The 14,242-nt window shown below is 34.1% G+C and overlaps 1 long non-coding RNA gene across 2 annotated transcripts; it reads left to right on the top strand.

Moving 5' to 3' along the window:
* The first annotated feature begins 6,276 nt into the window (after positions 1-6,276).
* On the top strand, positions 6,277-10,072 carry LOC123681870. 2 transcript variants are annotated; one of them, XR_006747725.1, is made up of 3 exons: positions 6,277-6,409; positions 9,300-9,494; positions 9,754-10,072. It is a non-coding gene; the product is annotated as an uncharacterized LOC123681870 (long non-coding RNA). The 2 variants fall into 2 exon arrangements; XR_006747724.1 differs by having other exon boundaries at positions 9,300-10,072.
* Positions 10,073-14,242: the final 4,170 nt, after the last annotated feature.

Raw genomic sequence — 14,242 nt, 5'->3', positions numbered from 1 at the left:
AATTGCTCTCTTAGAGTCCACATATACCTATATAAAGTTACGAGTCGCCAAAGGCGCAATTATAACTTGAATGCATGAGCGCTCAAAAGCCCCTGAGTTCATGTTGAGCTTCTCCTCATTTTTTTGACGCGATCAACATGAAACAGGTTATTGTATATATCTTCTTCTTCACTTAACTCCACTAACTTGATGTTCATGTCAATCTCAATAATGCTCGTAAAACTTTGCACAATTATTGCAGAAATTATTTTTTCTTCATTTCCTAGAATTTAGCATTATTCAATCTGAATCTCTAGAAATATTGAGATGAGAACATTTCAGATCAGTAGAATTCTAGAGAAGTGTTTAGTGGATTACGACTAACCCAACTCATGCATCAATACTAAAATTCAAACTTCTCCCTCGAATTTCAATAAGTAACGGGTGTTTTTTTTCGAGGTATATAACTTTAAGTTGGCATTACTGTTCAAGATGGCGACCGATTTTACAGCTGTTAAGTGGTTTATTCTCAGTTTGGTTTGGCAATTCATCATGAATAGATTCACGCCTGACTAACGCTTGCAAATAGTGCAATTTCATTTCGAAAATAATGGTTCTGTGCGAAATACGTATCGCGCACTACGTCCATTTTATTTTGTTTAGCGATGAAGCGCACTTCTGTTAGAATAGCTACGTCAACAAACAAAACTGCTGCATTTGGAGTGATGCTAATCCTCAAGTGTATATCGAAACACCGTTACATCCAGAAAAACTGACTGATTGGTGCGCTTTATGGGCTGGTGGAATCATTGGTCCGTACTTCTTCAAAAACGATGATGGCCAGAACGTTACAGTCAATGGTGATCGGTATAGAGCCATGATAACTTATTTTTTCATTCATGAATTGAACAACCATGATGTCCAGGAGCTGTGGTTCCAACAAGACGGCGCAACAAGTCACACAGCTCGTGCCACGAAAACGATTTATTGAAAGACACGTTTGGTGACCGCCTAATTTCACGTTTTGGACCTGTGAATTGGCCTCCGAGATCTTGTGATTTAACACCGCTAGACTACTTTCTGTGGGGCTTTGTAAAGTCATTGGTCTATGCGGATAAGCCACAAACCCTTGACCATTTGGAAGACAACATTCGCCGTGTTATTGCCGATATACGGCCACAAATGTTGGAAAAAGTCATCGAAAATTGGACGTCCAGACTGTACTGCATCCGAGCCAGTCGTGGCGGTCATATGCCAGAAATACTATTTAAAATGTAATGCCACAAGATTATCTTGCGGATAAATAAAATTCATGTCGATCGAATAATCCATCGTTGTGTTATTGCAATTTAAAGTTTTATAGCTCTAAAAGAAACACCCTTCATAAAGAACATAAACCATGCTTCGAAAACAGAAAATTTTATTCTTGAAGAAACTCAATTTGCTTTCACAGAAATGAACTGCTCTCCTGCTATACATTTCTCTGAATTTCAATTTCGAAATGCTAAGCTAATCCAATCCTGACCCCAAAACTCTGTCTGCTACCTATCTATCTACCACGTTCAGATAAGAGAGTAACCATCCTTTTCTACTATCGAACCCACCTTCAATAACTCCAGCCCTTTATTCTCTAGTCCAAATCCAAACTCTGATTAGTAGCTATCAATTTTAATTGAATCCTTCTCGTATCGTTAGGGACTGATAGAAATGAATCGATAGATTACTTCTGGTAGTAGTAATTAATATAGAGGAGAGACTGATCACTTGAGAATGGAAATCCAGCTTTAATATTTCCATATAAGTTATTTCATCTTGAAATTTAAGCACAAAAATGTAAAATTATAAAAGTTTGATGAGTCTTCTTGATAAAGGATATTTAAGATAAATCAAATAATTTGACAACTTTGTGTCTAATCCTTCACAATAATATATCTGTATGATATATTTAGTTTATTTTTGTCTTGGAATATATTCCAATTCTAAAAATGACAAATTTAATAATCAACCAAAAGAAACATTCAAAATGACTAAAACTGTACAAATTGAGTAAACGGTTAATAAATTGAACAACTAAATTAACATAAAGACAGACGTACGTTTCGGAATTTTTATATTCAATAATACAATTTTTCCTCATCAGTGCCTTATAGTTCAACGAAATTATTAAATTTACAAACTCACCACGTGTATATCACTTCACCAAAATTGCTAGCAAGAAACTACAAATTAACTAAACGTACCGTTTGCTCTAGTGAGGATACACAGAACACAGAACTGAAGGTAGCCAATTTGTACGGTTTTAGTCATTTTGAATTTTTCGTTTGGTTGATTATTAAATTTGTCATTTTTAGAATTGGAATATATTCCAAGACAAAAATAAACTAAATATATCATAGAGATATATTATTGTGAAGGATTAGACACAAAGTTGTCAAATTATTTGAAAAATGTAAAAGATTTTATTAAGAGGAGTTTATACCGCGTGGCATCCTCGTGATGTGCCAAAGTTTAACTTATGGTGTACAACTTTGCTTCCGCCGTTTTTAGATTGTAGATGTCGAGGTAAACATAACGCCATCGAAATATCAGTCGATTTGTGTCTGAACCATTAAGTTATTTTCGATTAAACATGTCAGCTTAGGAGACAAATTTTCGTCATTTTCGGGAGGTTTTGATTTTCTTTATTATGAAAAAATCTGCGGCTGAGACTCATCGAACACTCTAGAATACCTATGGCGAGCCAGCTTTTAGTGGAAGAACATGCCGAGAGGGGTTTTCAACGCTTTATTTACGGTGATTTTGACGTCAAAATTCAGCATGGCGGTCGAAGAGAGAAGTTTTTCGAAGATGTAGAATGGATGCATTACTTGATCAATACTCGTGTCAAACGCAACAAGAATTGGCAAGATCATTGGGAGTTATGCAACAAGCCATTTCGAAACGCCTGAAAGTCATAGGAATGATTCAGAAACAAGGAAATTGGTTGCCGTACGAATTGAAGCCTAGAGATTTTTTACGGCGTTTGTGTGCTTGTGAACAGCTGCTTGCAAGGCAAAAATGGAAGGGATTTCTGCATCGCATTGGGACTGGAGACGAAAAATGGTTTCATTACGATAATCCCAAGCGCTAAAATCATGGGGATATTCCGGCCATGCTTCTACGTCGACGGTCGAACCGAATATTCACGGTCCCAAGGTCATGCTTAGTATTTGGTGGGACCAGCTCGGTGTAGTGTATTATGAGTTTCTAAAACCGACTGAAACAATCAGGGACGATCGTTATCGAACGCAATTAATGCGTTTGAGCCGAGCATTGAATGTCAAACGGCAGCAATACAACGAGAGACATGATAAAAGTGATTTTACAGCGTGGCAATGCTCGACCCTATGTTGCGAAAGTGGTCAAGACATGGAAACATTGAAATGAGAAGTAAAAAGTTGGATCGATTCGTGGATCGCTTCGAAAGATAATCAGTTTTTTCAATGCGGGATTCGTACGCTGCCCGAAAGATGGGAGAAAGTAGTGGCCAGGGATGTACAATACTTTGAATCATAATCAATGTGTAACCAGTTTTTTACAATTAAGCTTAAAATTTCGAAAAAAACGGCGTTAGCAAAGTTGTACGCCTATGTACTCCTTCCTCCTCAGAGTTTTTAGATCCCATCCCTTTTTAGAATGAGTGAAGCGATCCCAAACTTTCCTCTGATTTACCGTCTTTTTCTACCACATGCAATAATTCGACATTACGTTACATTACTAGTACAGGTTGTACTAGTGAGAGTAGGGTGCTACGGATAGTGCAAGTAAAGTGCATAGCACGTAGTTGACTTTACCGATAAAAACAAACACAAGTTTGATTTTAGTACAGGCGAGTGTATATTTCTAGCTGCTTGTTTACTTCAGCCTTCGAGATTTCTTTCCAAATAAGTAGCAAACTTGAACACTGAATGAATGAATTGAACCAAAATGAGCGTTATAAAGTATTTCAAAAAAAAAGAATGCTAGTGAATTCTATAATAAATTATAACATTGTAAACCAGGCTTAAGGCAATAATCTCAAAGGACATCGAACCTAACAGCAACCATAACATAACACAATAAACGTAATGGGAAAAGAATATGAGAAAAAATTTCGATAATTACGGTTGCAACCGTCCGGTCTTCGTGAAAGAATGCGAGATGAATGTCATATAGGGCGCTTCCACGCAACAGTTCCAATAGCAGGTGAGTTGACATCGAAAAAGAGAAGAATTTCTGGCTATAATAACGATTTCCCGAATAAATTCATCTCTGATAAATGGCCGAACTGAAATGGACGATCGGCATTTTATTCGACGAAGTCCACTGTTATTTCTACAGATGAAATTCTTTACTTTTCGATTCTTCTCCTTTCGGACTTAATAGATTCAATAATGTATATTCATTTCAAGGAAATGTTGTTATATTAATATCAAAACTGTAACATCAGAAAAAATTTCATGTTTTTTTTTTAATTCTTGTAGTATAACCATTTAAAAACAGACTGGCAGATCTAGGAGACTTTTCAACGGAGGCACGGTTGTGGGTTTATGGAAATTTGCAACCAAAGTACTAATATAAATGAGATGAAATAAAATAAGACAAAATAAAAAAAGACGAAATTGCTCACAACATAAAAACCAGTATATTGTATAGGTAGTGGCTAAGAGGACTAGAGAAATAAAATTCCATTATCAAAATGCTGACGTTTCGACTTTAATATTTCACCACGGAATTTAATTTCCCTAGTCCTTTCAACCCCTACCTATAAAGCATACTCTAAAGAATAGAGCAACTAATCGATGATGAATGAAAACAAGTGAGATGGAAGCAATTGAAGTGAGAAACGTCAATAAAAACGAAAATAGAAACTACAAACCCATGTTTGCAGTAGATATTAGCATAGTATAAGGAAAGGATAGTAAGCCAACCGCCGTTTGACGGCAAGGAAATAGTCACCGGTCGCTACTGTAGTTGGATTTGGATCCTCGATAATAGATAGCGCTGAATCATGAGCTATAGATGGCGCAGAAATAATACGATAATTCCTTCAGTGGCGTGGTTGAAAAGGGGTCGCATACATTGCCAACAATTTTTATGTTATTATTAAGTTATCACAAATACACGCCACTGGCGTAAATGCTTATTACAGAGCAGAAAAAATATCAAAATATAGAAATCTTCTAACCACTCTATTTCAAATATTTCAGTTCTTCAAAATAACACCGATTTTTTCAGGGGGCTCCACTTTACGGACCAATTTTTGACAGTAAAATTCGAGTTAAACGTGAGTACAACTAGATGGCGCTCAACATCAACAAAATCGAAAAAAGCACTACACTGGCTCACTATCCTTTCCTTATACTATGATATTAGATAGCTGGCATAGAAAAAAACAAATATCAAATATAATATATTTATATATTTTGCAATATAGGTACTCCATTGATAATTTAATTGCACGAAAATATACCATACAGTTTTTCCGAAAATTAATATTTTCATGATAGCAACAATTAAAAAAAATTATGACTAATTATGCTTACTTCAATGTTTTCCGATAATCTTCGAAATTCATTGAAAATCGGAAGTAACTTGAATGATATTTGAAATAACTTCGTTTTATTCATTCTCTATAAGGAACTGAAAACCAATTTTATGTGATTCTTCCCTACAGATATATTGAAATATTTTCTGAATATCCGGAATAATTTCCGAAATAGGTATAAAAAAACTCAATATCCAAGAATAAAGAGTTGTTTGATGAAGTTCGACCAAAATTATTCAATAGTCACTCATTATTATTATTTTAACATGAGATACATAGTTGAATAAGTATATAACTATAAAACTCTTAACAAACAGAAATTTCCATTTGAATTAGCGAAAATATCATATTTAGGAAATGGCCGCTAATAAATCCAACCATAACATCTTTTTATTACTTCCTAAAAATTGCCAATAGAAAGTAACAATCAATTTATGGTTGATTTTAAACAAGGATTTCTTAATTTTGATTATTATGCAAAATCTTAAAATTATTGATTAGTTTTGTACTGAGCTATGGATTAGCAGTAAAAAATGTACCATGCTCCTTCGGCTATCTATTTATATTTTTCTAAATACTATACATAAAATTGTGCCCACTCTGTTTATCGAAGAAATTTAATGGTTAGTTCAAAAAAAAGTTTGAAGCATTTCGTGTAAGTACATAATTGGCGCATTAAAGAAAATATGTAGATATACTCGTACATTTTTTTAAATGAAGCTTCCGTTATAAAAGCAGTCGTAACCATAAGACGATGCATTTGAAGGTTCATTTGTGAAGTTTGCTCCTTATTCTGAGTTAGGGTGTCTACGATGGATAGATCATTACTCATCACCTTTATCATCCTTACTGTTGTTAGTTGTGGTAAGCATATCACAAAAAAAAATATATCATTTAAATATCACTTCATTAATTTCGCTGTCTTTATATGAATCTAGAGATTTATTCAAGTGAATACATATGATTCTTTCATCTAATGACAAGATTTATTTTCATCTGAGCATTCATACATTTTGCGGAGAATATCTTACTAAGGTTTATAGTTGCAATAGATTATTAAAATAACAGAGGCGTCAGAGACATGTCTGAATAATTAATAAATAATAATAAAAAATTATTTAAGGCATGGAAATAGTAGGTACAGCCTACTGAAGGACTGAAAAATCAATGTTAGAACTACATTAGCAATAATGATAATCTCGATTTTTCCACAAAACCAAATAATCTAAGGTTTTTCAGCATACAGTGTCAACTAATCTCTATAAATACAAAGAGATGATTCACAATAGACATCGCAAGAAGAAGACGAGAATCATTGCTGAAGGAAGGGTGTGTTTCTAGCAATATCCATCTCTTCTGGATGGAAATATGTTTTTCTACGACTGCTATGAAATATACTAACTGACAAGAAAACACCCAGAAGGAGCTGTTTAAATTTAAATTTTTCCTACAACTGCTATGGAAAGTAGCGTATTCTTCATAGCATACTCAATTTCAACACTATGTATTGCTCATACTGTGGGAAATATTTTTTCTCACGGCACTTTGCCCACACCTCGCTCAGTAGACCAATGAAATTTGGCTTTTGAGTCGTTTTTATGAAAATGCTATAAATTAGCACATACTTTCAACGAAGGCCATTTTGATTTGAATCAAGTCCATTACTTGAATTATTGAATTTTGTGCAGTTGTAGGAAAAGTATAGTGTGCAACATGTGGAGAAAGTCCTTTTCTCGGTCGTGTGTTTGTGTTCCACACTCGCGAGAAAAGTTGGGCTTTTCCCACTTGTTGCACAATACACTATTTTTTTGTTGGTAAAACATAGATAGTATAGCAAGCAGTATATGATTGACATTTGACATTTTTAAATTTATCAATAATGTGTTCGTCCACCGCGATTATCTATACACTTCCCAAACGTCCCGGCATTGATGCAATAAGATGGTCTATTTCTTCTTGAGGGATACTATCCCAAGCTACCTGTACCGAGACCTGTACTTCATGTCGCAGAGCCAGCCGGTAGTTTTAAGGGTGTAACTCACAGAATCATATTTCCGTATCAATCTCAGACAAGAATTCTGTAGTACCTGAATCCTATTCTTATCGAAAGCAGTCAAGCAGGGACCGTAGACAGCATCACAATAGTTCATATATGACAGTACAGTAGACTCACACAGCAGAATTTTACTGGATTTACTCAGAATACCTCTGAATTGATATAAATTCCTCAAACTGGCATAAGCCTTCAACAAGCAGTTAGATATATGCCTACTGAAACGCAAATCAGTATCGAACGTTAAACCCAAATTTCTTGTAAACTCCAGAAAGCTGATTTTGCTGCCATCCATGATAACATCCTGGCCATAAATCTCCAAGAACCGTTTTACGACCAAAAAGTTGACATAATGATTTACTCGCATTCAAACGAAGACAATGTTATTTTGAAATTTCGGAGATATTATTCAGATCATAATTTAGGGCTACTACAGCCTGTAAGGACTCGGAAGGCTAAAACGACAAATTGAGTTGACCATCGTCTGCATAAAAGAAAGAAGTTACCGAAACACATACAGAGGTGAAACACGAAATATAAATGATAAAAAGAAGTGATCCTAATATAGATCCTTGTGGAACTCCACTATCTAAACCGAAAAACGAAGACAAATTGCCATCAATTCTGACAGCCTGAGATCTCGACCCGATATAATCAGCCAATAAATTTATCGCTGGCTGAGAGAGATCCACATAATGCAAAATAGCGATCAAAAGCTGATGATTGATCGAATCAAAAGCCCTACTATAGTCTAGCTGGGTCAAAAAAGTCAAATTGCCTTGATCAACAGACTTAAAAATGTCATCAGTGATGTTGAGCAAGGCTGTGCAGCAACCATGGCCATACAGTGTGGAGGGAATGATCTTATTAATTTCTGTATATTCCTGTAATTGTTTTTGCATGACCTTCTCAACAATTTTTGAGAGTACCGGGAGTATACTTATAGGGCGTAACTCATCAAATGTATTCGGATCCGAGTTTTTAGGAAGTGGGATCACCAATGACCTCTTCCACGAGGAAGGAAAAACGGAATGCCTGATGCAGTAATTAACGACATGTGTTAAATAGGGCAAAATGAATGGAACACAGAGTTGAATTGAATTTTACATTGATACCGTCATGACTCACTGCCCTAGTTTCGATTTTTCGAATAATTTTAGATATTTACTCCTCTTCAACCTCGCGAAATGAGAACTGCGAAACATTCAGGCTCCTAATATTGTTGGAATAAAATGCGAGAAGTTCATCGTCCATTGCTATCTTTGGAATGGACTCAATGAAATGTTTATTCATCTTCTCAGCATCCTTCAATTTTTCCGGGATATTATTGGATATTTGATTTCTCACATTGAGATACTTTACAGTTGACCAAAATTTCTTAACATCTTTACAATTTAGCATAGTATTATAATAGGCTTTTTTTTCTCTTTTGACAGCCAAGGAAACTAGATTACGAAGTTGTTTATAAAGAGTCCAATCATTTTTTCTTTTGTATTTTTTATAGACACTAAGCGTCCCATCCCTCAAGTCCATCATCTCCCTCAAGGTTGCCGTGAGCCAAGATGCAAATCTATTTCATTTCTCCTCCTCATAACAGATGTATTCCTCCTCAATTAGGTTCTTAGTCCTCATACCTCTGTTCTGTTCATCGCATTACTATCAAATATGATACGAATGGGTATTTAATTAGGTTTTCTTCAGTTCTTTCAGTGGATGCAGAATGTAATGATAATAGTGACTGTTCAAGTGACCTTGCATGCTCAAATCAACAATGTAAGGATCCTTGCTCTGGAGCTTGTGGAGAGAATGCCGAGTGCAAAGTTAAGAATCACATTTCCCAGTGTAGTTGTCAACAAGGCTACGATGGAGATCCGTTTGAAGGATGCAGCAAATAGAGTGAATATAATTTTTCGAGTTTGCCCGCGACTAAACTTGGCAGCTGGTGTCACTTAAAATTACAATACCTTTGAAAACAAGTAAATTTGGTCTCATTAAATAGTCTCGTCAAATACTATTCGGGCTTTTAAAACAAAACACAATGTAGACCATAATTTTTTCAACAAAAAGCATACGTGCAGGTGCAAAAATGTTGCCATGTTGCCACCAGCACTCATGTTTACTATTCAAATATAAATTAGCAATGTGTTTTTTTCAGATGCCCTTATGAAATTACTTACGATTGTCTATCTGCAAATAGAAATGGAAAAATAATATTGTATATATATTTTCATGTGAAAGAAAATTTTTGTAGATGGTGAGCATACCTTCGCGGTGATAAATATCCCTCATTACTATCAGCATACAATAGAATCAATAAAGGATGCATGAAATACACGAATCACGAATTAATAATTAGAAAATATTTCCAAGTTCGCTAAAAATATCAGTAAATATAAAATGTAGTGATAATTGTGTAAATTTATCTTTGAAATAATTAACTGAAAAATAAAGATGATCCGATGATTCTCCCTCAATAAGCACTGATTTATTTCGAAGGAATTTTTCTTTATTTATTTTAACGCTTCAATGGAAAACTCCTTGTGATATCTTGATCCATTAAAAGCCTGTGACTAGATAAAACAGATAAACATTTGAATGAGATTTTTGCGATCGTCCAAACGTAGTTGCCCTGTTTTTAAGGAAAAATTACTTGTATTGGAATATGTTGGCAGAAGAAATGATCAAAAAAACATAACTATTACTAGAGAAGGTGTGTTGATTGATCAGCCTCAGGCTTTCGTTGATAATTTCGGTTCTTATTTTGTAGAAAATTCGAAACTTCTTGTGTCACATATTGACGCCTCCGATGACTCAGTTTTGGTACCTATAAATGATTCAACTGTCACTCTATGTTTCTGCAACCTTTTAGCGAAACTGAAATTTATAATACACTAATAACAAATAAAGAGTAGAAAATCTTCAGGTATGGATGAAATAACGGCTTTTGTAATAAAAAATGTTCTAGACATAATCATAAAACCAATAACTTACCTCGTAAATATGTCATTCGAATGTGGTGTTTTTCCTTCAAAATTGAAGTTGGGAAAAGTTACACCTATTCAAAAAAATAAAAGAATGAACACAATTGAAAATTTCAGACCTGTCACCGTACCACAAACTTTGTCAAAGGTTTTTGAATATGCTTTTTTAGAACGAATGTTAGACTTCATAAACAAACTTCATATTATAAATTCCACACAACATGGTTTTCGCAGTGGTAAGTCCACTCAGTGGGCTTTACTGCATTTTTATAATACACTTGTCGATTTTCTCAATGATGGCGAGTGCCCTGCTGCAGTTTTATGTGACTTGAGCAGGGCTTTCGACTGTGTGAACCATCAAAAATTACTGAATATTCTAGAATCTTACGGTTAGAGGCAGGCCTCATAACTGGTTGAGGACTTTTCTTGAAAATCGAAGCCAGTATGTTGTTTTGAGGTTTGGGGTTGATGGTTCGATATCACTGGTGACGTCGAAGGAGGAATCGGTGTGTATGGGTGTACCTCAGGGGTCCATATTGGGGCCGATTCTCTTTTTGTTATATATAAATAGATTTGAGCCAGTATACTCCACGATTTCGTTGTTTATGAGGACGATATATAATTTTTGAAGTCTTCGACAAATGCGTTATTTTTAAAAGAAGAAATCGAGAAATTGTTGTACGTTGCTTGCAGGTTTTTCAGCAACCACGATCTATATTTCAATGCTAAGAAGACCCAAGTAATTCGTTTTCATAACTATAAACAACAGTCTGTTGAGTTACAACTTGATTTCTGTGATACACTCCATTCCAATATGAATACGGTCAAATTTCTTGGTGTTGAATTTGATGAACACGTCAACTAGTTGTTGCCCTGTGAGGGTCTGGCTTCGGAGTTACAATCTTACTTTACTATTATATGTTTAGAAACTTAAGGGTGGAAGTGGAATCTCGTCTTCGATATGGAATCTGCTAGTGGGGCATCTCAACCAAATCAAAGGATTTTGAGGTGCATTTTCAACATCCCTAGGAGAGAAACCTGCACACTGGCTTTTAGGTCCGGCAATATTTTGACAATTGCCAGTTTATATATTTTTGAAATTTCGTGTTATATTTATAGCAACATATAACGTCTTTCAAACGTAACGGAGAGATTCATAACATGAATACACGATGAAAAGAATGATTCACCAGCAGGTTGCAAAATACAAGATTGCTCATAGTGCACCTAACTATTTAGGACCACGTATTTTCAATCATTTATCTGGAAATATTAGCTCCAGTTCAACACTTAAGATGTTTAGGACGCGCCTCAAAGCATTTTTGATGGAGAATAGTTTTTATACTGTGCAAGATTTTTTTAACTGTCCTTTACATTAATATAATTTTTTATATATGTTTATATAATTGTTTTTGATTTTTATGTTGAAGTTTATTAATATTTCTGTATTTTGAAATTTTGACTCCGATACAATGTAGTAATTGGAAAATAAAGATTTAATTTGATTTGGCACTTATTACTGTGAAGTTAATATATCGAAATACATACTTGTAGTGGAATCTAGTCAAAGTATTTTCATTTCAAGCATATTCCATAGCTTTCGAGCACAATAGGATTGGAATCATAATTAAAGCTGTTAATTGAGTGATTGAGAACTGAGGAAAAGAATAAAACTCAATGCTTCAGTAACCTACAGCAAAAGGTATGTTGAATTGAATAGGTTAAAAATAAAAATGTTTGTTGAAGAAGAGATTAATTGATGGAAAGTTTTAAAGGAGAATGATTCAATAATAATAGTTTGATAATAATAGTTTATTCATGCTAATACATAACAAAAATGCTTACATATGTCAAACTACAAATCAAAAAGAAAAGTATACAAAAGTATCACTGCTGAAAATCAGAAAAATCACAATAGAAAGAAGTATTCATCTATGAAATAGAAACATTTCCTCAGAAAATAGTTCTTAACTTTTCAAGGGTAGTCATCTTTATAGCGGTCGGCAGCCTATTGTAAAGTTTAGGCCCGTAATATGTTATTCCACACTTCATTTTGTTGATTCGATGGAAATAAATAAATGAATATGCCTTCTTTGACATGTACTGTGATCATGCACATCTTGGTTTGTCCTATATTCATCAACATGAGACTTCACATATAACAAACATTGTAACATATATAAACAAGGGACAGTAAGAATTTTATTGTGTTCAAAAGCATTCCTACTCTCATCAAACTCTCAATCAAACCATTATGCTGATATTTTAATGTTTAAATTACTCTCTACTCTATTGAAGAAATATAACCTGCATGGGAATCCACAGCTGTTACTCATTATCATATAGATTGACTACGCAAAATCATGAAATGATTGTGTAATGAATACAATAAAATCAAAATTATAAAAAAATGTCTGAAAAACTTTGTAAGTATTTATATTGTTATTCTATATAGTGAAAGTAATTGAAGATTTACCTCCAGATGACAGAGGAGCACTTTACGTAATTGCATCAATATTGCTTATCAAGGATAGTAAAACTTCACTCAAAAAGTTCCAGGCCTGATTAGTAAAAGGTTCTTCCATAATTTGGAGCCGATATTTACTGACATACAGCGAATGTTTTGAACTTTTACAAATACGTATTTCAACAGAAGATTCATGAGATCAAGAGAAACACTTTTTTCCTTCACCATTTTTCCGACTCAGTTCTGTTGAAATGATACCGGCTGTTGAAATCCCATGAAAATGTTATTTTTATTAGGTATCACTCGCAAATTGTTTTATCGAAGAAAATTATTTTACAGTTTTTATTGGATGTGATTAATCTTCTCTGAACACAAAATTTCATCCACATATTCCATTATTTTCATTATGACCATTACATTGCATAACAATAACAGAAATTCGAAGAACTCAACTCTTAAAAGTACATTGAGTGCTCATTAATGAATATTTGACCATTTTGAAAAATAAATTTCTCCATATTTTCTTGCGTAATGAGCCAACTTTGAGAAATTTGTTATTGAAAAAATTATCTGCAAAATATAAAAAATGGTTAATCCGGAAACTGTTAAAAAGACTCAAAGAAATGAATATTTGCAACGCTGTAAAAATTAAGGAAAAAAGGACATGATTAAGCTTACTTCAACTCTTACACTTTGAATCTGTTCGAGCAAATTTTCTCAACACTTTCGAAGTATTCTTTAAGAATCGTTACATTTAGATTTACCTCTTTGGTATTTGCGTTTTACCGTGGCCAGTACAATCCCTGACCTGAATCCAATTGACCACGTATATAAGATATATTGCAGGAACTTGTTTCGAGTCTTGCAGAGGTGTTTCAAATGCAAAATCAACTGCTAAATTGCTTGAAAGTGAAATTGATGAAAATCAGACTGATACCTTGATAAGAAGCATGTCTAGGACATGTACGGCTGTTGTAAAGAATCGCTGTGGTCCAATCTTTTATTGATAAACTTCCTCATAGAGCTTTTTTATTGAAATATCAACCTTAAATATTATTCTCTTTTCGGTTTGTCTCTACATCAGTGACTTAATTATACATGACAGTTTACTTTTTACTTTCGAATTTTTATAATGGAAATGAGAATATACATATATTATTCTTCACAAAGTTTTCTTAATCTTATCCAAAAATGAG

This window comes from Harmonia axyridis, chromosome 1, assembly GCF_914767665.1.
Source record: "Harmonia axyridis chromosome 1, icHarAxyr1.1, whole genome shotgun sequence".
In the NCBI taxonomy this organism is placed as follows: Eukaryota; Metazoa; Arthropoda; class Insecta; order Coleoptera; family Coccinellidae; genus Harmonia; species Harmonia axyridis.
The sequence above is the reverse complement of the archived record's forward strand: the minus strand, read 5'-3'. Positions and strand labels throughout refer to the sequence as shown.